Source organism: Ambystoma mexicanum, chromosome 5q, assembly GCF_040938575.1.
Source record: "Ambystoma mexicanum isolate Mex_15411 chromosome 5q, UKY_AmexF1_1, whole genome shotgun sequence".
Classification (NCBI taxonomy): domain Eukaryota; kingdom Metazoa; phylum Chordata; class Amphibia; order Caudata; family Ambystomatidae; genus Ambystoma; species Ambystoma mexicanum.
The window spans coordinates 1331977311-1331999909 of record NC_090933.1 but is presented as its reverse complement, the minus strand read 5'-3'; the positions used below and the strand labels follow the sequence as shown (position 1 = coordinate 1331999909).

At 45.3% G+C, this 22599-nt stretch overlaps 1 long non-coding RNA gene across 1 annotated transcript in view; it reads right to left on the bottom strand.

Annotated features, from left to right (window-relative positions):
- The window catches only part of LOC138498091 (uncharacterized), a 62399-nt gene that overhangs the window by 9787 nt on the left and 30013 nt on the right, over positions 1–22599 (bottom strand). The window contains exon 2 of the long non-coding RNA XR_011278695.1: positions 6414–6508. This is a non-coding gene — a long non-coding RNA (uncharacterized lncRNA). The remainder of the gene's footprint in view (positions 1–6413; positions 6509–22599) is intronic.

Here is a 22599-nt window from a genome sequence, read left to right as displayed (position 1 = left end):
TGGTTAATACACCACTTATCTGTAGGGCTGGTATGAAGAGCTGCGTTTTTTTAATTTAAGAAAGCATTTGTCTATGGCACATATTCACCCAAAGGTTTATGGGTTCTAACAGCAGGAGGACATTAAAACATTGGAGAATCCAGCAGAATTAAGGAAAGAAACCAGACCAGATGGGTCTATAGCACGCATCTGAAGGTCATCTGGCCCGTGGTGATGTGCCATCTCAGATGAGGGCATTCCAGATACAGGGAGCAACCCTTCCCCCCAAAAAAAGGCACAGCACCTGCTCATTTAGAGGAATAGATTTAAAGGTACAGGGAGGACAAGGGTGGAAGGATCCAATGCAGAAAGGGGGACGTTTGCCATAAAAGACACAATGAGCTAGACAAAGCACGTTAAACCCAATCTGAGAGGTCACAGGAAGCCAATGCAGGCGGTAATGAAAGTGATATGCCACATTTCTCAATGGGTGAAAAAAGCAGGTTGGCACTTTATGCCACCTGACGTTAGTCACATATGCCAGTGAGCACAGAAAAAAACAGCATTGCCATAGTGAAATCTATAAATAATTAGGGTTATAACAACTGATAGAGTTTGAAGGATGAGAAGTATCTATAAAAGGCTGGTTGGCTGACTTGCTGAGGCGATGCTATGATCCTGTGAGAGGGAGAAGGGGGTGCACGCCTTAAGCTGCACCTTTGAGTCATGATCTGGGAAAGTATTGCAATGGGGTTTGCTTGACTCAATAATGTGCTCCACCTTTGGTTTTGGGATGATGCAGTGATATTTTGTTATGCATTTGAACATTATGATGATTTGCATAGATATATATATTGCTTGATATATTGTGATTTGCCATAAAATAGCTTGTATAGGCTCATCAAACCTATTACTTTATGACATTGTATGCATATTGCTTCAGTGATAGAGCAAGTTTATTTGGACTTAGATGTATCTTAAACAGAAGGCGTAAGGCTGGAAAGGACTTGTGTCCGTCAATGGAAAGGCTATTTAAACCCCAGGTGGAGTTGGACAGTGCTTTATATGCTTGACATGTACTTTAATATCCAGGGCTAAAGAAGTGATGTGGAGTGATTTGATTACAGAATATGAGACTTGGTGCTTATCAGACAAACACATGTTGGAATTCTAAGTGAACGTGCAGAGTTGGAATATGTCGTTATTCTAGGGAGAGAATGTGTAAATAAATACTTCCTTTTACAACATTATTCATTCTTGGCTCTCAGACATTTGTACAGTGAAATGTCAATTGATAACACTGTTATGTAATGCATATTATGCCTCTTTCCCTGAAGCCTTTTTGTTTTGTGAAAACCTATATCTCGGTATATGTGCATTAGATGTGACAGGAACTGTTGTGGATGTGTTGCAGAACCCAGGAGTGTAGTACATTTTAAGGGTTGTACATTGGTAGAGCTGTGCAATGGAGTTGGGAAGGGAAATGCATTTTGAGCACCTCAGAATCCACTTTTAGAATCTATGAAGCAAGAGCATAATATCAGTACTTAAAAAGAAGAGGAGACATCCTCTGGGTTCCATTTCAGTAGCTGGTAGCTTCCCTGTTGCATAAGAAGGGTCCTAGACCTTAGATAAGCCAGCCGCTGGTGGGAGCCCTCCCCTTATGGTCAGAGGCCTTACTAGCTGCAGAATCAGTCTGAAGATTAAGCTGGGAGATGGCCAGCTGTTCCGGGAGTTTCCCAGGAAAGGTGCGATGGAGATCGTGCAGTAGTTAGCCGGGCATGAGGAGTCGGCAGTGGGTATCTTGAGAAGAGGATACACAACAGTGCTTCAGGGGGGCGGGGAAGGCTCCAGAGGCGAAGGAGAGGTTACAGAAGGCAGCCAGAGCAGGAGAAAGGGTGTCAATATGGTCCATGATGGTTTTAGATAAACAGGGACAAACCTGTTTTGATGAGACTTTCATAGATCGGACTAGTCTTGAAACCTCGTCGGGGGAGAAAGGAGGAAAGGAAGAGAAGGTGGGACGGGGACAGCTTTAGGAGGACCAGAGGTAGAGGAGAGAGAAGGGGGAAGAGAGGACAGGAGAGTGGACAGGATGTCCTGTTTTTTTTTAGATGAAATGAGAGGCAAGGGCTGTGTAAAGGGCCTGGGAGGAGATAGGAGAGGTAGAGACTGCAGCAGGGTTGGCCAGCTCCTTGCAGATTTTAAAGAGTTCTGCCTTGTTGTTAGAGGCCAGAGGCTTGGATATGGGCCCTCTCCTTCATTCGGACAAGGAGCTGGTAATGCCTTTGGAGCAGGCGGCAGGCATGTCTGACAGAGGATGTACAAGAAGCCTGCCATTTCCTCTCAGCCACCCTACACTTGCGTTCAAGGGTTGCTATGTCAGAGTCGTACCAAGAGTTGCACTTAGCTTTGGGCTTCAAGCGGATCCTCATGACAGGGGCAAGAACATCCAGAGTTTCAGAGATAGAAGAGTAGAGCATGGAAAGGGCCGTGTCAGGATGAGAGTCAGCCGGAGGAGGAGTGGGGGAGAGAGTGGGGGCGAAAAAGCCTCAACTGACATGTTTCATGGGTTAGATGACCGAGAAGGTAGGTGGCAGTTTTGGAGTTGGATTGGCCTGAGGAGTAGAGATGGAGAGATGGGAGGAAAGGACGGAGCAATCACTCCAGGAGAGGGAGTGGTTAGAGGGATGGAGAGGGAGAGGTCAGAGGAGATCAGAGCATGTAGCGTGTGCCTGCGGAGTGAGTCAGGCCAGAGGGGAGAATGTATAGAGAGAGGGAGAATCGCAGAGGTCACGAAAGAGTACAGAGGAGGAAAAGGGAGCATCCACAACAGGGAGGAGTTGAGTGGTAGAAGCCAGGAGGGAGGAGGTGATCTGATCAGGTGGCTGATAGATGTTAGCCACGGTAAGAGAGTGGTCAGGAGAGAGCCTGCAGACAAGGCATTCGAAAGAGGAGTAGGTCTGTAGGAGTAGCTGTGTGCATGCAACATATATATTTGTACTAGCCTATTCTGTTGATGTTATTATACCTGCTGACTCCATTGATTATACTAACCTATGTCAAAGTTGGACTAGCCTATTCTGTTGATGTTATCATGCCTGCTGACTCCATTGATTATACTAACCTATGTCAAAGTTGGACTAGCCTATTCTGTTGATGTTATTATACCTGCTGACTCCATTGATTATAATCACCTATGTCAAAGTTGGACTAGCCTATTCTTTTGATGTTATTATACCTGCTGACTCCATTGATTATACCGACCTATGTCAAAGTTGGACTAGCCTATTCTGTTGATGTTATTATACCTGCTGACTCCATTGATTATAATCACTTATGTCAAAGTTGGACTAGCCTATTCGGTTGATGTTATTATACCTGCTGACGCCATTGATTGTACTCACCTATGTCAAAGTTGGACTAGCCTATTCGGTTGATGTTATTATACCTGCTGACGCCATTGATTGTACTCACCTATGTCAAAGTTGTACTAGCCTATTCGGTTGATGTTATTATACCTGCTGACGCCATTGATTGTACTCACCTATGTCAAAGTTGGACTAGCCTATTCGGTTGATGTTATTATACCTGCTGACTCCATTGATTGTACTCACCTATGTCAAAGTTGGACTAGCCTATTCGGTTGATGTTATTATACCTGCTGACTCCATTGATTGTACTCACCTATGTCAAAGTTGGACTAGCCTATTCGGTTGATGTTATTATACCTGCTGACGCCATTGATTGTACTCACCTATGTCAAAGTTGGACTAGCCTATTCGGTTGATGTTATTATACCTGCTGACGCCATTGATTGTACTCACCTATGTCAAAGTTGGACTAGCCTATTCGGTTGATGTTATTATACCTGCTGACGCCATTGATTGTACTCACCTATGTCAAAGTTGGACTAGCCTATTCGGTTGATGTTATTATACCTGCTGACGCCATTGATTGTACTCACCTATGTCAAAGTTGGACTAGCCTATTCTGTTGATGTTATTATACCTGCTGACTCCATTGATTATAATCGCTTATGTCAAAGTTGTACTAGCCTATTCGGTTGATGTTATTATACCTGCTGACGCCATTGATTGTACTCACCTATGTCAAAGTTGGACTAGCCTATTCGGTTGATGTTATTATACCTGCTGACTCCATTGATTATAATCGCTTATGTCAAAGTTGGACTAGCCTATTTGGTTGATGTTATTATACCTGCTGACGCCATTGATTGTACTCACCTATGTCAAAGTTGGACGAGCCTATTCTGTGATGCGGTTAGACCTGCTGACGCCATTGATTGTACTCACCTATGTCAAAGTTGGACTAGCCTATTCGGTTGATGTTATTATACCTGCTGACTCCAGTGATTATAATCGCTTATGTCAAAGTTGGACTAGCCTATTCGGTTGATGTTATTATACCTGCTGACGCCATTGATTGTACTCACCTATGTCAAAGTTGGACGAGCCTATTCTGTGATGCGGTTAGACCTGCTGACGCCATTGATTGTACTCACCTATGTCAAAGTTGGACTAGCCTATTCGGTTGATGTTATTATACCTGCTGACGCCATTGATTGTACTCACCTATGTCAAAGTTGTACTAGCCTATTCGGTTGATTTTATTATACCTGCTGACGCCATTGATTGTACTCACCTATGTCAAAGTTGGACTAGCCTATTCTGTGATGCGGTTAGACCTGCCGTCCCTCCTGATTGCACTCACCTATGTCAAAGTTGGACTAGCCTATTCGGTTGATGTTATTATACCTGCTGACTCCATTGATTGTACTCACCTATGTCAAAGTTGGACTAGCCTATTCTGTGATGCGGTTAGACCTGCCGTCCCTCCTGATTGCACCCACCTATGCTAAGCTCAGACTAACTGATTATATTAGGCCTGCCCATTCCATTGATTGTATTTGCCTTTGCCAATGTAGATTTGATTGAGATTCTTATCCCAGTATGTTTACCACGGCCCCTAACTGCAGCGCCTTAGTCACACTTCTTACTCTCAATATCCTATTGAGCTTTGCTAGACACCCGACCCTTTACCATCCTACTCCTCCGAGCATGGCCAACCCTACAATGACTACAGACACAAAGCTGAACCAAACCCAATTTAGTAACTCTACAAAGGGTTTATTCCTAGGCAACCCCTGTAATATAGATATTAGGAATACTAGACTTTGATCTAGACTAGCCAAACTATTTGAACCCCTCGTCAGATCTATGCCCATTGCTAATCTAAAAACTAACCGTGCCCCTCATAGCCAAAATACTATAAGTGCCAAACCCTCAAAAAATCGCTCACCCCTCCATGTTACTTCCAAGTACTGTAATACTCATCAACCTAAGAGAGCAGACTCTCTACCTCCCCACATACCTGCCATAAATCTCCCTACTCCTCCGCTCAAGGGGGCTCTAATCAATACCAGATCCCTGGTAGCACAAGCCACAGAGATTTCTGATCAGATTATGGCAGCAAATCTCAACTTCCTTGCCATTACTGAGTCATGGTTGCATGCTGCAGCAGGACCTTTACTCCTGCTAGCTATTACTGGCGGCTATACGATTATTAGACAGGACAGACATGAGGCGCGAGGTGGAGGCATCGCCATCATCGCACAATCTAGCTTAACCTTGAGACTTGCCCCCTCCCAAGACATCCAATTTTGTGAAGTTCTCAAAAGCTAAATTACCGCTGGTCAACTCCCAGACCTTTATCATTCATCTGATCTACAGACCCCCTGGCACCATTGGGACATTTGAGGAGTAGAGAGAAACTCCTCTTTCAATCACATTCTCTTGTCCCTCATAGGAGTGGCAATAGGTTTTCAGAAGTTTTGGCACCAAGTACTATAAGGAGACACAAGCTCCAGCAGGAACAACTCTCCTTCTCTACATTTTTGAGTGTTAATAATGCTTCTGAGAATGATTTGAAGTTATCAAATAATTCTGTTTGCTCCCTCCCTACCATGCCCAAGCTCACACCCTTAAAAGCAGTTAATCCTCACGATCATGGAGTAAGATATGGGATTCATTCTCCTAAGCAAGACATCTGATAACCATGAACACCACAGTCCGTTGGACGCCCAAGATGAAGTAACTTCACAAACCGTCAAAGGGATGCATATAGGGGTACCACCTGTAGCAAGTTCAGACACAGGGTTAGCGGACTCCAAAACTTCAGTCACGTGGCGACACCTCAAGGCACCGATGCTGCGCAACCTTGCGGCATGTTGCAACATGGAGGATTTTCAGGCCCTTTCACGCCCAAGCCACCTCTGCCACATGCACTAATGTTTATTCAAACCGAACCAGAACTCGAAGGCATAGAAACATCTACCCAAACTCGTCCTGGCTTTCTTGGTACCCATCAGGGTTGTCAAACAGTCCCCATAGAACTCCCCTCTGCAGTCTTACCTAAGCAAACTAAGTCTGTCAGGCCGGTTCCTCATTTGCTGGGGGAGCCATTACGGGAAGTCGTCCACCTGGAGGGCCAAAATCACGCCAATCACCTGCCAAAAAGAGAGCAGTGGAGAACGTCAAAATTAAGCAGGTGACTCCAGGTAGCCTGTTTGTAAGGAAATCACAAATGCCTAATATCGAGAATGGGATAACCAAATCTTTTGTCATAGACCAAAGGAACTTTGTGATTACCAACATCAAAAAACTGGATGGGAGAGAGAAACATTGAGAAATAAGGTACTCGCATGGTTATGACAAAGGACAGGCCCCGGTGTGGTCAGAATGTCTGACCTTAAGATCCTACGTAGGATAGACTTGAGCGATTGGTGCTCCGAACTCACCTGCGATTGCGTGTTACTGGTGGGTTGTGGGTTTAGCACTGTACGCCTCTATCTTAGAGCATGTAAACCCACTCCCATGAGAGGCACAAACTGTAAGCTTGTACTCTGATGTGTTGCGGCATGTAGAAATGTCACCCATTCTCAATTCTTTTTCCACAATCTGCAATCCATTCAACATTACCAAGGCAGCGTCCACGCCGTTGCCACATTCGGCGTGGTGGGGGGGCCATCTCATGCAGCCCTCATATCTGCCCCCAGGGAGGGCTGCATGAGATGACCCCCCACTCCATTTTGGGTGGGGGGGAGAGGGTCAACCACCTTTCCATTACAAAATTCCCCGGCGGTTTAGGGTGTCCCTCAGCCCCCCTAAAATGGAGCCTACCATTTTCCATTTTTTTCTTTGTTTACTCAACTTCCGTTGGTGCAGATGGGCACATTTGTGTACCAATATTCCCCCAGGGTGCCATAACCGTCTGCCCTATCCACTGGGGGGCCTGTCCCATGTTTTGTGGTGGCCCTCTCCCCCACCCCAAATGGATGGGGGCCCCTCATGTGTTTGTAGATGCCACTGAGTACATATCCTTGGAGTTGGGTGGATGGCATCAGCCGTCTCCGGAGTATCGCCCTCCATCTTCCCTTAGTGGGGTTGCTGATCTGGGTGGACTCCTTTCTCTGTCTCTGGGTGCCAGAGTCTCTGGACCAGATTTTCTTTCTGGGCTTCCGCTATTGGTGTCTGTTCCATCGGCATGGTGGGGGCATATTTGTCCTGTTGAGCTTCTTCCCACAGGGTAGATGATGTCTGCCTGAAGTGGGCCATGTTTCTGGTGACTGTTTCCAGGCCTTGTGTAGCTGTAGCCACCCAGTGTTCTCGATGGGTGACGGCCCAGGGGAGAGACTCATAGGGGAGGGTCATATTTCCCCTAGAGGTGGCGTTCTTGACGAGTACTATATCCCACACTCTGAGGTGATTTGGCGTTGCTTATCTTGCATGGTCTTTCCTTGCATTGTGTTCTTGTCTCCTTTGTTCAATTTGCTACAGATCTAATTGAGGTGATCATCACGAGTGGTGTTGGGGAAGTCCTGCTTGAATGGGTGCCCCGAACATCAGCACTGCAGGGCTGGCCTGAGTGGCTGAGTGGGGGGTTGCCGGGTCAAGCGAAGGAACCGGTATAGTTCCGGTAGCCATGCCCGTTTTTTGTCTTTGGTGATCCTCACACACTTGTTGATAGACGCCTTGAATAGTTGGCGTAGGGCCAGTATGTGTGATATGGTGGTGGCTGATCCCCATGTCGTTGATGAAGTGTTTGAATTCTTTGCTTGTCAATGGGGGCCCATTGTCACTCTTTATTGACGATGGTATGCCTTGGACTGCAAACATCTTCTCCAGCGCTGTCGTGACAGAGGCTGCATCCGTTGAGTCGACTGGCTAGACCTTGGGGTATCTTGTATATATATCCACTACCATCAGGAGGTAGGCCTCGTTGGTGATAGTGCAAAAGCCTATGCTCACAGCGTCCCAGCGACACTCAGTTCTTGAGGGGCAGACCATGGGCTCTGGCAGTCCCAGGTCTGGCGTGGCTAGGCATGCTGTGCAGGCTTCAACAAGGTTCACGAATTTCAATTGTATTTGCAGCATCCAAATTCGAGATTTGAGGAACACCTGTGTCTTTACAATGCCCTGGTGCCCTTCGTGTGCGAGCTGGAGCACTCTCTCGTGGAGGTTGGTGGGCAAGATGGTGCAGTGTCTTTTAAGGATTAGGCCTTCCAGAGACACAGACAGCTTGTATCATATTCCAAACAGTGATTGCATCATCTCCTGCGCTTGGGGTGTCCGGAGAGCAACAGCTGAGAGAAACGTCTTCCACTCCCCGGAGAGTATTGCTTCTTTTGTCTTTTGGAGGCAGGGATCCTTGTCTGTTTCTTCCACGATTTCATGTAGCTTCATGGTTTTGGGTTTGGCACAGGCGATGATCTGGCATACATGCTCTTTCGTCTCCTTGGCCTCTTCGCATTCTGTTGCTGTGGCTGGTCGGGGTTGTTGGGATAGGAAGTCTGCAGGGTTGTCTGCTCCTGCCAGGTAGTGTACTTCAAGGGCAAATTGCTGTAGCTGCAGCATCAAGTGTTCAATTCTGGCTGGAGGTTGTGGTGCTGACCCCTTGAATATTCGTACCAGGGGTGTGTGGTGCATTAGTACGATCACGGGGTGGCCCAGTATGGACACGAGAAAGTGTCTGCACCTCCCATATGATAGCGAGGGCCTCTTGTTCTATGTGCACGTAGTTTCTTTCTGTGGGAGTGAGGGCTTGGCTGGTGAATGCGGTCGAGACAACCGTCCTGTCTCAGTCAGTCTGGGTGAGGACTGCCCCGAGGCCAACCAGACTGGCGTCCAGTAGTAGTTCTGACTTTCTGGATGTGTCGAAGAATGCCATGGTGGCATCGCTGGACAGCGTGTCCTTGATCTTTTGGAATGCTGTCTCTTGAGGCGCTCCCCACTCCCATTTCGTTTTTGCTTTTGTGAGCTCCCGCTGGGGGGTGGCAATGGAGGCCAGATTGGGGATGAACCGCCCACAGTATGTTGCAATATCTAGGATGCTGCAGACTTCGGTGGCACTGGTGGGGGCTCAGCCATTTTTGATGTCTTCTACATTTACAGGGTCCAGGGATACACCTTTCTCATTGAAGAAATACCCGAAAAAACTTAATGTAGATTTACCAAATTCGCATTTCTCCTCGTGGAGCATTATCCCTGAATCTTCTAGCTGCTGTAGTGTGGCAGCCAGCCGGGTGTTGTGTTCTTTTTCGGTTTTGCCGTACACCGAGATGCCATTGCTGACATTTGTGACCCCAGGGAGATGCTGCAGTACTTTTCGTATTTCGTGTTGAGCCAGTGTAATTACATTTTTCCAAAATGAAACCTCAGAACCTGGTTTAATTGAATTTAAAATTGAGTCTGTTGCCCCTCCCACTGATTGATCAATGTTCCTGATCGTTGTGGACAAACGTTTATGTGGTGCTGGGGCCGGAGTTGAAGAATAAGAGGTTATTGAGGAGTCTGACTCTGTGTCTGCAGCCTCTGAAAACACGGCAGGGTATTAAAAATAAAAGTCCTCTGTACCGATCGCCTCTTCTTCTCCCTCCTGTACCACAGAGAGTTCCCGGTCCGTCACCAAGGGTAACAAGGGATCACTGTAGTCAGATCCTCTCTTCTAGGCGACGTTCCTGGTTGTTGTTGGTCATTCACTTTACTCCTTGGTATTGTAGAGAAATAGGAGGCAATAGAGACCAAGGTCTTATCTCATGGAATGGCTGTGTCGTCCTGCCCCCCTCCCTGCCGGGCATGGTCCCCACTCCCATGGAGTCCTATGGGAATGGGGATTAACAGAATTACTGGCGCCTGATTTCGTGGCTGCTGGGGTTTTACCGGGATGTCAGGCGCCAGTAATTCTTTACGGTATCACCAGCAGGGTTACTGCCGGACCCGTAATGAGGCTGTGATTTAGATTCTGTAGCTCCTAGTAGGTGAATTGGTTAGAGAGGTTTTGGTGAAAATAATCTGAGCACGAATGGCCCTGGTTAGTGTGGAGAGAACAGTGAATTGGTGTTCTTTCCTACAGAATTTTGTAGGGGGGTGGAGATACTCATTCTGTAAATGTGGAGAAGGGGCAAGAGAGACCCAACTGGGTCCAAGAGGTTCCAACACAAGAAAGATACATGCGCTTGGAGCCACTGGGCCAGTCCAACTGTTCTTCTGAGACACCTAATCATTTTATGTCTTCTGGAGGACTGCCCAGGGATGTAGAAAGATGTAAGGGAAATGCTTCCTCTTGCATCCTGCGTGGTGACAAAGGCACAGACGGGTGGGAATACAAAGAGTATTATAATTTGCCTTTTGTCCTGCAGCCTAAATGACAAGAAGGTAGAAAGGAAAGAAAAATATAAATAATCATATACATAGTAAGCAGGGGGTCTGGAAGCTGAAAATGGAACGTGTTTCATTTGAAAACAGATGTATGGTTCTAAACAGATCTGGTATTCTGAGGTTGTTCATGGGAATTCCTTCTCTAAGAGCAATTGCCATGAGAGATACTAACAGAACAGATGTGGTATCTGTGGTTTGTTTTTCCAAAAAAAGAATATGATCGTATATTGAGTGAAATGATACCCTTGAACCATCTGGGCTTTGATCCTTGTCAGATCTATTCCCGATTGGGACAGGATAATAGGGGGAGGGCTGGGCACATGGAATGAAGGAGCCAGGAATGACTTGAGAGACACACTCAGGAGTGAGAATAATGGTTTCCCGAAATGGTCAACGGCAAGGGTCAGACGGATTAAGAAGACCGAGCGAGAGGAATGACTGGGCCTGGGTGTTGGGGCCATTAATGATCATTCTCAAGTGAGGCAGTGGGGAAGAAGCGTTCAAATGTTCACTCTGATCTTGGAACAGTTGGGGACACAACCATTTATCTGCAAATCCGAGCCTGGGTAAGATTCTACAATAGTATGTTATTGTTTTTATCCAGGAAACATGGTTGACCGAAGCACCAGTGGTAGACGGGTATTTGACATTGTTTAAAGCGGCAGAAAAAGGCCCTAGGGGAAGGCCCCCTGGAGGCCTGGTAATGTTAATAAAAGAAGGGGCTGGGATTTTTCTAGGGCACCAAATAATCGCAAATAAAAGTATGCTTGTGGTGCAAATAGGTATAATGATTGCAGGAGTTAAAAAGAAGTTCCTATTAGTGAATATCTATTGCCGTTGCCTATTGTGTAATCTTGAGAGCATGCTTAATGAGGTGACAGAATGGTTAGCGAGCTGGTCATCAAAGTGGATTGATGTTGTAATAGTTTTGGCGGGGGATTTGATTTCATTCTGTTTCTCTGATAACACTGTGTGAACGGACAGGGAGGATCCCTTCTATGGTAAAAAGGAAGTTTGGTAAGGTCGCTTGTATAGGAAAATGTTGAGTCTGAAATGGTTTCACATGAGAGGTTTAATCTACTGGAGCGGTCAGCAAGGTCGATGACATATTCATGTAATATTAGTAGTACTGAGTCGTCGATAGTTGAGGAATTTCCAATGTTCTCATGCACATCTGTATGTGTTGTTAAGTTTAAAAGGTTGTCTTTCAGAATTTCTGGTGATACTTTGCTTGGTGTCAAGAATGGGTCGATGATGAGTGGTATCAGCTGGTTTAGATTCGTTATTGTTTTTCTTATTTGTACTGCAAGAGGTTAATTGGCTAGTGCTAACCGGTTCTATAGGGACATCAAGATTTCTTAAAAATGCTCGAGATCCTGTTTGTCTGTTACCCTTTTTTTTGGTTTTGGGAGTCTGTTTGTTAATGACAATGTCATTTTGGATTTTATTTGTAGAGAAAAAGTGGAAAATATCAGTTTGCTTTGTTGCAGGTGGGATTTCATTGACTGATATGTGTGGGGTGATCGGATAATCTGATGAGGAGGCGGTCGGCTCAGTCGCACTCTGTCACAACGTCACGCTGGAAGGCCTGTCAGACGTCTTCGGAATCGTTGGTGGAGGTGCCAAGTTGGTTTTTGGAGATGGGGCAGGATGGGATTTCAACAAAGTCATCATTGTCGAGGTCAGGAGTGCTTTTTCCGCCCTGTCAGCTGCTGCCATTTCGAATAGTCTTGTTTGCCATTGGTGAGAATGTTCTGCTTCATGGTCTAAGCGTTCTTTTCAGGGTAGCAATGAAAGACTCGAGATGGATTTGCTTTGTATGAAATAATGCTAAAAGGGTAGTTTGATCTTTGACTTTCTCATTGGTAGATTCAGATAATTTGCAAAATGGAATCCTAGTTTGAGTGGTGATTGCTATGAGCATGTTTTGGAGCTCAACCATGGAAGTGGGGATCCTCTGCTGGTATTGATCGTCAAGCATTTCGCATTGGCAGTTGGTGGAAGCTTGGAGGTCTATTGGGTCGCACCTGAGTGAAGCTTTTTTCTTGTTGCCCCTTTGGGTGGCTGGGATGGGAGGATTTATTTCTTTGTATTCAAAATCCAAATGACTAATTAGTGTGGCTGTGGTATTAGTAGATGAGTGTATATCCTGAGTGGTGTTAGCAAGATGTTTGCCAGGTGGAAGAGAATGTCTTATAGCCGGGGTGGATGTAGAAGGCGGATCATTTGTCTGCTTAGAGGACATGACTTGTTTTCTCTTTTCAATGCTTGTCATGAGTGACTCGATTTCGGTGATATCTAGCATAGCTCTCAACTCACACGCTTTTGGCGGGTGTTACCCGCCTTGTAAAAGAGTGGACTCACCCGCCAAGCCTCCTGCAGGCCCATTCATTTCAATGGGCCTCTCACCCGCCAAAAACAAAATCGGGTGTTTTCACCCGCTGTTGCGACTCAAATGGTTGAGAGCTATGTATCTAGCGAGAGTCGTGCCGCTCTTATTTGGTTGATTTGGGGGTCTTTGCGCCGTGATTTTTGAAGGCCTCTGACAATCGTAAGATTGTAGCCATTTCAGTTTGGCTTGCTTCGCTCTTTCTTTCATTGATGAGTCAGCACCTAAGGTCATGTTTGCTTTGTGCGTAGAGGCTTTCGAAACTTTAGCAAGTGACGTTTTAGATAGGAGGGCCGGATTGGATTCAATGGCCTTCTCTGTCTGGTGGAAGCCTTGAGTGGGCTTGTTCAGTAGATCAATGGGAGGGGCACTTCCAGTTAATAGAGGCTGGTTCAGAGTCTATAGGGCTAATGTTGGCCTCTGCACGATTACAGTCGGAAAAAGACAGGATTCAATAATCGTGGGATTCGATTCAATGGATTGAAGATCCTCCTGTTGATAGGTTTAGTGTTGGTAGGGGCTCTCGTAATCGGTTCTTCATGGTCCAATGGTGAAACCTTTTGTAATTCATTTTCTCTGCACAGTGGTGCGAGATTCTCATTGGATTCAAGGCTTGATTTGAGTCTCTGGGGTGCTGGAGTTTTCCCAGACAAAGTGTCAGACTCTTTTCCAGAAAGTCCAAGGTTAGTTTCTTGGGTGTTCACTTTCACATCTTTGTTTTTGTGGAAGGATGGAAGGACTTGGAAAGGACTTGTTCAATAGTGGGTTGGATTGAGAGGTCAAGAGAAACTGGCCTTTTTGTTTGGTCACGTTTCCCATGTAGCCTGGTTCGCGGTCCGGATGTCTGAGGATGAGTGTTGTCTTGTCCAATTGGTGATAAGTGTGCCCGGGAGGGCATCTTGATATAAGGTTCAATGGCAGATTATGACAAAGGTGTCTCGGATTGCAGTGCTTGAGGATGCCGAGGAGAACGCCAAACAGTTTTGCCAGGCGGGATTCAAGGGGTTGCCACCCCCGCAGTCTCCCGAGCTGGATATTTCTACTGGAGGATGGGTGGGTATGTGCAAGTAAGATGCACTGCAGTCAGACCTTAAGGGGGGGTGCTTTAATTTCTTCTCCTTCCAGGTTGATACCCCTTTGTTCCGTTTCCTTGTTTGTTAATGGTCCCTTCTCCTCTCTTTATCGTTCGTGTTCTTTCCTTATCTGGGGATCCATGGGATTTCTAGGAACAGTGCTAGCGGGGAGATCACTCCTGTGCAGGGCCTGGCAGGTCAACGATATAGCTGGTCAGTGAGTTTCAAGGTAAAAAGAGGGTGTCCCACTGACAGCCCAGCATGGGAAAGCAAAACTATCTGGTAGGCGGTCTATGAGGAATTGGCGGCACCGTACACAGTCAATGCGGCGGGCAGGATCAAAGGGGCGAGCCCCCACAGTCTCCTGGATGCAGCACAAGGGGCAAGCCCCCTCAGTCTCCTGGATGCAGCGCAAGACAGGTAGGGGTCACTTGCTTGTGGGTGCGGGCAGAAAGTTGCAGGGTCGGGTGTCGCAGCCGACTGGCGGGGCCGCGCAGCAGTACAGAGCAGCCTAGTGGGTGGTCTGTTGAAAGCTACCACCACCAGATGAAATCAGCGCATCAGACATGATCAAAGGGGCGAACCCCCGCAGTCTCCTCTACGCGACACACGACAGATAGGGGACGCTTGCTCAGGGGGGCAAACAGGACGATGCAAGTCCGAGAGTCACAGCTGATGGGAAACCCGGTGGGGAGGAGTGGCAATGTAGTGTAGTCTAGCAAATAATCTCTTGGCCGCTGATTTGGAGGGGCAGACCGGAAGACTCAGCAGTTCCGACAATTAGTGAGGTTGGTGGCACACTGCTTCAAAGCAAACGAGTGGGCTGTAAAGGCTGCTTGAGTGCATGCAGCTGTAGAGATCAAAGGGCAAGCCCTGCAGTCTCTCCGGTGCTGCGAACGCTCACAGCTGGCCTCAGCTGTTCCCGGGCTTCACACACACCCTCCTGCTAGCTCGATAATCAGGAGGTTAGTTCGCTAGATCTAGGACACTAGGCAGTAGGAAGGCAACAGCGACAGGGGAGTGTGGGTGGGTTGCGACTAGTTAGTAGTTTTGGTAAGGACAAGTGTACTTACAGTTCGGTTCCTTTGGGAATAAGTAGGGTCTCAATGCGGATGGTCGCACATGCTCGGCGATGGTTTGGGAAAGCGATTGAAGGCAGTTACGCCAGACCCACACCACACCTGTGCACTGCCAACTGTCACTTGACTCATTTAGCTCCGCTTCGCTTGAAGTGAGGTTTATGAGTCCGTGGCAGCAGTGGGTGGTAGGAGCCCACAGCAGTCCCAGGGTGCACAGTAGTCTTAAGGGCACAAGGCATGTTCTTGCAGCAGTGTTAACAATCCGAAAATAAAAGCTTTCACTAAAGCACTGTAATTCCAAAGAAAGACGGCAGTACTTCTTCCTGCCAACACTCACACATCACTTATCTTCTTATACCCATAAACACACAACACCGCTCTCCCATCATCACCCATTCAACTCACCCACCACTTTTCCCAGACTACAAACATATCCACAGACCACAAAACATAGTTCTGCTGCTCAAACATGTTGCAGATCCGTGCAGGAATGTTCTGCACGATAAATGGTTTCCAACATTTGTCTCTCTATTCTATTGATGACTTTTCTGCTAGACAAAGCCCGGGCATGTTCACCCATTGTTAAATGCTTGTGCGCTGTTGTGCTGGACACGCTGCTGGATTAGCTCTCTCTTGCTTGCTTAGGACCTGGCTCCACGCTGCATGCCTAAGAGGAAGACTCCCAGGCTGCCGTCACGTGGACTATAAACAGCAGCATATGGACTGTGTTGCTCTGAAGTAAATCTTTGTTCTTACTTGGTTCACTCTTACGTGAACTTTGTTGTTTTTTCAACCCCTAACTCCACAGCTTCTTTAATTTGTGCTGTCTGCTGCTCGGCCACCCACTCTGAGAAACCTTACTTCAACTCTGTGCACGCGTACCTACAGTGCACCTAAGTCTGCTGTTTGGATGTGCGGGGTGTTCAGGCTTTGTGATCATTTTCTTTTTTGACCGTACCCTGATAAACACTGTAGGTTTTTCATTTTTATTTTTGAGTGCTAGTCCGTCTGGGCAATCACGCTCGAGGACTTAAACACAGCCCTTTTTTTGTTAGAAATGTGCGTTGCTTATGCATAATCTGTACAACTACTTTTCTGTGCAATTAACTCTGCTGCCTGTGCTTAGGGGCGTATGGCTTTGGTTTTTCTTTCCTGCTATTTACTGAATGTGCATCGCTCTTCACCATTCTCCACTCAGCACACATGTTGCATGGTTTATAGTGACTTTTTCGAATGGCATTTTTTCGAATGCCATTTTGTCGACAGCAATTTGCCGAAAGAAAATATTTCGAATGTCTTTTTTTTTTTTAAATGGGGGGGTTCCGGGTCCCCCCCCCCCGAAACCCTATTTTTTTAACACTTTGTTTGCTTACAAAACAAACAAAAAAATATAAACTAAAAAATACATTCGAAAAAAACATTTTCGTCAAAATTGCTGTCGACAAAATGGCATTAGAAAAAATGTTTTCAATAAAATAACTGGATACCATGTTGCATAGGGAATTGCCGTGTTAAACCTATTAGGTTTTTGATACTTTTAATGAAACTCATGTATGCATCTATGCCTGTGAATGGTGTGCCATTTAAGACTGGCAATATTCAACCTGTGGCTTACTCACGTAACATCTTACAGGCAATGCGTGTGTAGTCTGTCAACTGATTGCCTCACTACAGGCTCTGAAATTGCCACTAAATCGTGAACTTTTTTTAGTGAACCTATTAGGTCTTTGATGCTTCTAATAAAACTCATGTATGCATTTATACTAGCAAATGGTGTTATTTAAGTCTGGTAACATTTAACCTGTGGCTTACTCACGCAACACCTTATAGTCAGTACGTGTTTAGTTGGTCAACCGATTGCCTCTACAAGCTTTGAAATTGCCTCTACATAGTTAATTTTGTTTTTCTCTGCTTAATCTGGAATTGACCTTGTCACTCTTGTCCTAAATAGGAACAATAGTTACACAGTCAATAAGCATCCTTTCATTCCAAGCTTCCCAGTACTGACTTTTGCTCTTTCACTAGGGATATAAGTCTCAGAAGTGGAAAGCGCTTAGGTGAACACTCCACAAAACCTAGAGCTGCGCTGCCTTTAGTCACTAATGCAAACATATCTATCATGCCCACGCCTGGGCAACGCTTATTACTCTCTGTGTCCTTCCAATCTTCCCACACAATGTTGAGCAGCAAAATAGATAGGAGCTTGCTTGATATGCCTACGGGAAATCCCTTTCCATCTTCAATTCGGGTTGTTAAGAAGATATTATCCCCAGTCCCCAACACGACCGTTTCTCTGAAAGATGTGAATGAACATGACCCCAGCTTCATGATTCCTTCTATAGATTCGTCTGAACTGGACTTATCGAGCATGGGCAACCACGATGCTGGACAGTTTGCTCCGATGTCTGATACTTCTTTACTCGCTCCAGTCGTCATGACGGCATTGGACAAATGTGTACGTCTTTCCATTGGCCCTTCAACCCCAGTTACTAAATCTCATAAACAGTGCGAACAAGTTCATTTTCACAAGACTGACACCCCTACGTTCCCTGTGATGTCTGTCCCTGAGTCTTCGCCCTCAGCGTCTAGCTTTCCATCATCGATCCCTATAACGGTGAGCTCTCCCACTTCAACTAAGTGGGTTCCATTCCCGCTCCACTTCAACCTGACCCGTATCTCTTGGGCCGTTCTAAGGATGCTTCCTTCTCTCGTTTCCTAATCGGCCTCCTACTCCTCCCTTCATACATTAAGATGCAGATAACAACTTTTCAGAACAGGAATTACAGAACTTCCCAGTACTGTTTAGAATTCTGAACCTGCTTGATAGGGGCCATGAATATACTCACATAGGACTCAAAGAACTTAAAGAGGTAGCTGCCACTACAACAGCAAAATTGAGCAACATTGAAGGCTACATCCTAGCACAGGAAGCTTGTCACCAATTCCATGCTTCCTGTCCTGAGAGGTCTATGTTGGCCGTTCAAAACGTGCTTCTTGCTCAAGCAAAAACCGCATCCTCATGTGTTGCATCTACACAAACTAATGATGATTTTTTGCTGATAAATGCTGGGCCCAAATCCTTTGCCCATGTTGTCCAAGGCTGCTACTCAGACACAAACATGCCTTTACAGTCATGTGACATCGATTTAGTATCTGTGGCCAAATTACAACACGAGAGACTATCGCAAATTGAACAGATTCTTTTTAGGGCTAACTGAGTGCCTAATTTCTGTCTGAAGAAATTCCCACATGCCTTGGGAACCACACCTTTTGTTGAATCTGCAGACAGCCCTTCTGCTACTACTGACATTCTGGACCAACACGCACTCATTTTCCAATTTCAAATTCCCCTTTCTGAGAACTCTCTATCACATGATGACACTCAACCCACACAATATTTTATGTCACGGAAAGTAAAACAATCTCAGAGAGCATTAAAAGGAAGATCAATACTCCGTTTATAGATGTGAAAGCCAAACCCAAAAATCAGCCTTCCACTAAAATGAAAGGACATAACTCTAATGTGAAAACATTATGTAACCTCTCTCTTGAAGATCAAGCACTGCACCTTAAACAATGATGAGAGCAAAGCAGTACTGCAATTAAAAACAGTCAAAGGGACAACCACTTTCTCAAATCCCTCTTTGGGAACTGCACAACTGGTAAAGCTTAATCCTACCTTGGCTACTAGCAAACAATCCCAACGGACCGCACTCTCATCAGCTTCTCGAGATTGTGAAAATCAGGTTCCCCTTGTTCAATCTCAGCTATCAAACCTTTTTCCTGTAACTCTTAATAAAAAGGTTTCTTATGCACTGCATTCAGATGGGATTAGTGTAATCAAAAAGGTTTCTTATGCACTGCATTCAGATGGGATTAGTGTAATCAATACTCCACTAGTCCCACCATTTCCTGCTACTCTTGTACCTCCCGCTCAGGACACACGTGGACCTCCTAACGTACAGCAATCCGTCATTAGCTGTGGTGATCCTATCTTGACATCTGTAAGCCCTGCTTCTAGGAGGCAACTTATACAGATGAGCCATTGCATAGTATAAAGACTACTTTGCCCCAACATCTATGCATATCAGTTCTGATATTGCACATTTTGCTGGCCCGCCCGTCAGTCTGACCACCTGTCAGTATGAGAAGTGATCCACTTCCTCCTAGTGAAATGAGAACACTTCTGGGGTGGCATAGTGATCCTCTACTAAACGGTACTGCATGCATTAATCGGTCCTATTTTTTGAATGCTCTATATAAAATTCCCTCTTTGCGCATTCTCACATCCAGTGATGTTGAATGGATTAAGCTTTCAAAGTACAATCCTCCATTATTGCAAAGCTTTTATGGGACTATAACTCAGATCTAGCCCTGCTTGGTCTTGAGATGCATGGCTTTTGCGGCATTGATGAAGCGTGGGCTTTTCTTGACTTTCAGCCTCCTTCTAAACCTGCACTGACATCCAATGATAATAAGGATCTTCTCTCGAAAGTAGCCAATAAAGAAATGTTAGTACAGTTAACATCTCTGGCCAATGCTCCTAACGGTTTGACCTGGCTGGAACCATTGATCAAAGCCGCTACTCATTGGGAAGAGCTTGCAACCACTTCATAATCCTCTCCTTTTTCCATTCTTTCATGCAATTGCTGTGGTCTCAAACATTTTTTGTTATGGTTTAGTTCTTATTCAGTATGCCAACTCCCCTCCATCATTCTTTTACAGGAGACTATGTGTACCTCTGACTTTCATCCTATTTCTCTCCTGCAAAACGCACAACTACAGGAAGACCTGCTGGTGGACTGGTAATACTCATTAATAATAGCTTGAGATATACTGCTAAACTCTGCTATGCGTCTGAGCTCTGTCTTATCCTAGAACTACATTTAGAGGAATTTTGTTGTAAGATTGTGTTGTTTTGTTGTATTGATCTCCTTATATTGGAATCTAGATGCGACTCCGCATGATATGGCTATTCTCAGCCTGAATTCTGCATTCTCTGAGGCCGTCTCCTGCAGTCCTGAATGTGAGATTATAATAGGGGGTGACTTCAATGCCTCTCTGTTTGCAGACTTGCCCTCTCAATCGAAGACATGTCAATCCTTTCATCTCAAGCTTTCGCTTATGCGGGGGCAGATCTGGATCATTTTTTTGGAGGAATGGGACTTTCACCTTGTATCTCCAGCTTCTCCCCAACAGTATATTACCTGGCAAAGAGGCCTTGCTTGTTCCTCGATTGATTATATAGTAGCTTCTAGGATGATGTCTGGTCTTCTTGTACCGGTTGTTATCATCAATCCCCACCCGGTGATCATAGGATACTGTCTACTTCGCTTCAGTTCTACCCCAGAAGTCACAATTCTATGCCTGCTCTTTCCTTGCTCCAAATAGATAGGCATGCGCGATCCATTCATTGGAACCCTAGGATCTGCAGGAAATTGACCTTCTTAGTCTATCACGTTCTGTGGGTAGTCAATGATGAATTCCTCTCTTCCTCCTTCATGCAACGGATCCTGGTATGGAATTTAAAAATGATTAACGCCCATTTTAGTACTTTGGCTTCTCGGACCTCGCCTATTGCTAATTCTTCAGATTTAAAAATCCCACTTTTGTCCATCACTGCTCTCAAAAACTCTAAAAACCGCAAGCTCAGAAGGGCAAAAGCTAATGCGGTTTGACTTTATGTCGTACCTTAGTACTAAGAAACGGATAATAGCACGTTATAAAATTGAGATTAAAAGGACCCGCTTTCAACACCATTTGGAGAGGAAACAAATGATGGTCCTAAACATATGCTAGCGTAATACCAAAGATATTTGGACACTTCTGAGAAAGCCTTTTGGGAACTTATACACCACCCCTGAATTCCTCCATTGATGGAGGGACTTGGCACACATTTTTTAAGAACAAATATATGCGTACACTGTCACACAATCCTTTTGATGTGACTCCATTACTTCAGTATATCCCTTTGCAATGTCCTTGGTCCTTTGATGATATCCTATACGCTATCAACAAACTAAAATCTAAAACCACCCTGCGTAATTAAAGATGATCCTCTTTTTTGGGCAAAAATTATATTCAGGACTATCTTTTGCTACAGAAATCTTCCTTCTTCTTGGCTCACATCAATTATTATTCCTTTACATAAAAAAGGTCCAATAAATGATCCTAAATATTTATTTATTTATTTTATTTATTTATTTGTTTATATAACGCTAAAGCCCGCGGGCATCAGAGCACTGACACATAGACAGGACAACAAAAAGAAGAAGACGGGACTAGTCGGGAGAGGCCTAAATTAACTCAGTAAGATACAATGTGTTTCTAGGATTTACTTAAAAAGAAAGGTTTTCAGTTTTTTCCTGAAGATGAGATAGTTAGGCTCAAGTTTTAGTGAAGTGGGTAGGTCATTCCATTTACCGATGACTATTGTCGGGAAGGCCTTGCCAAGGCCATGTTGTTTTTTAGTGATAATGGTTTGAAGTTTGCCTATATTAGATGATCTAAGGCTCCTGGATGGTTCGTACCATTTAAACTGTTTCTTGAGATAGGCCGGGGCTGTGCCATAGAGACAGCGATGTGCTATGGTGAGAGACTTGAAGGAGATTCTCTCCTCCATAGCCAACCAATGGAGGGCTTTCCTTTCTCCGGAGATGTGTTCTCTCCATGATTTTCCAGTGATCGTTCTGATAGCGTTGTTTTGGATGATTTGACATCTTTTCAGGCACTTGCTGTTGGCTCCCAAGAGTAGGGAGTTTCCGTAGTCTAATCTAGATAGTATAGTGGCCCTAGCAATGATGGTACTATTCTTTTGGTCTAACAGTGGCCTGATCTTTCTAAGGAGGATTTGGTGATATTGACAGTTTTTTTTAAGGTAGTTTGTGTGTGCTTCAGCGCCAAGAGAGGCTTGAAGATACACACCTAGGGTCTTTACTTTTACAGATATTGGGATCTGGATGTTTTTGATGGTAAATGAATTAAAGGCAGGGCTCAATTTCTTTCTGGCTTGTGTGGATCCGAAGATCATGAGCTCGGTCTTAGAGCCGTTTAGGCACATCCAGTTTTCTTTCATCCAGTATTCGATGGTGTTGTAAAGGAGAGTAAGCTTATCGTTGTCTATTTGATGGTTCCCGCTGAGTTCAAACACCAATTGGGTGTCGTCAGCGAAGTTGGTAAAAAATATGCCCATCTGTGATAACATAGTGCATAGGCATCGCATATAGAGATTAAAAAGTAGTGGGGAGAAACTGGCTCCCTGAGGGACCCCGCAGTCGACTAGCTTAGCGCTAGATGTTTTGTCTCCCCAAACAATCTTAGATTGTCTGTTTTGCAGAAAA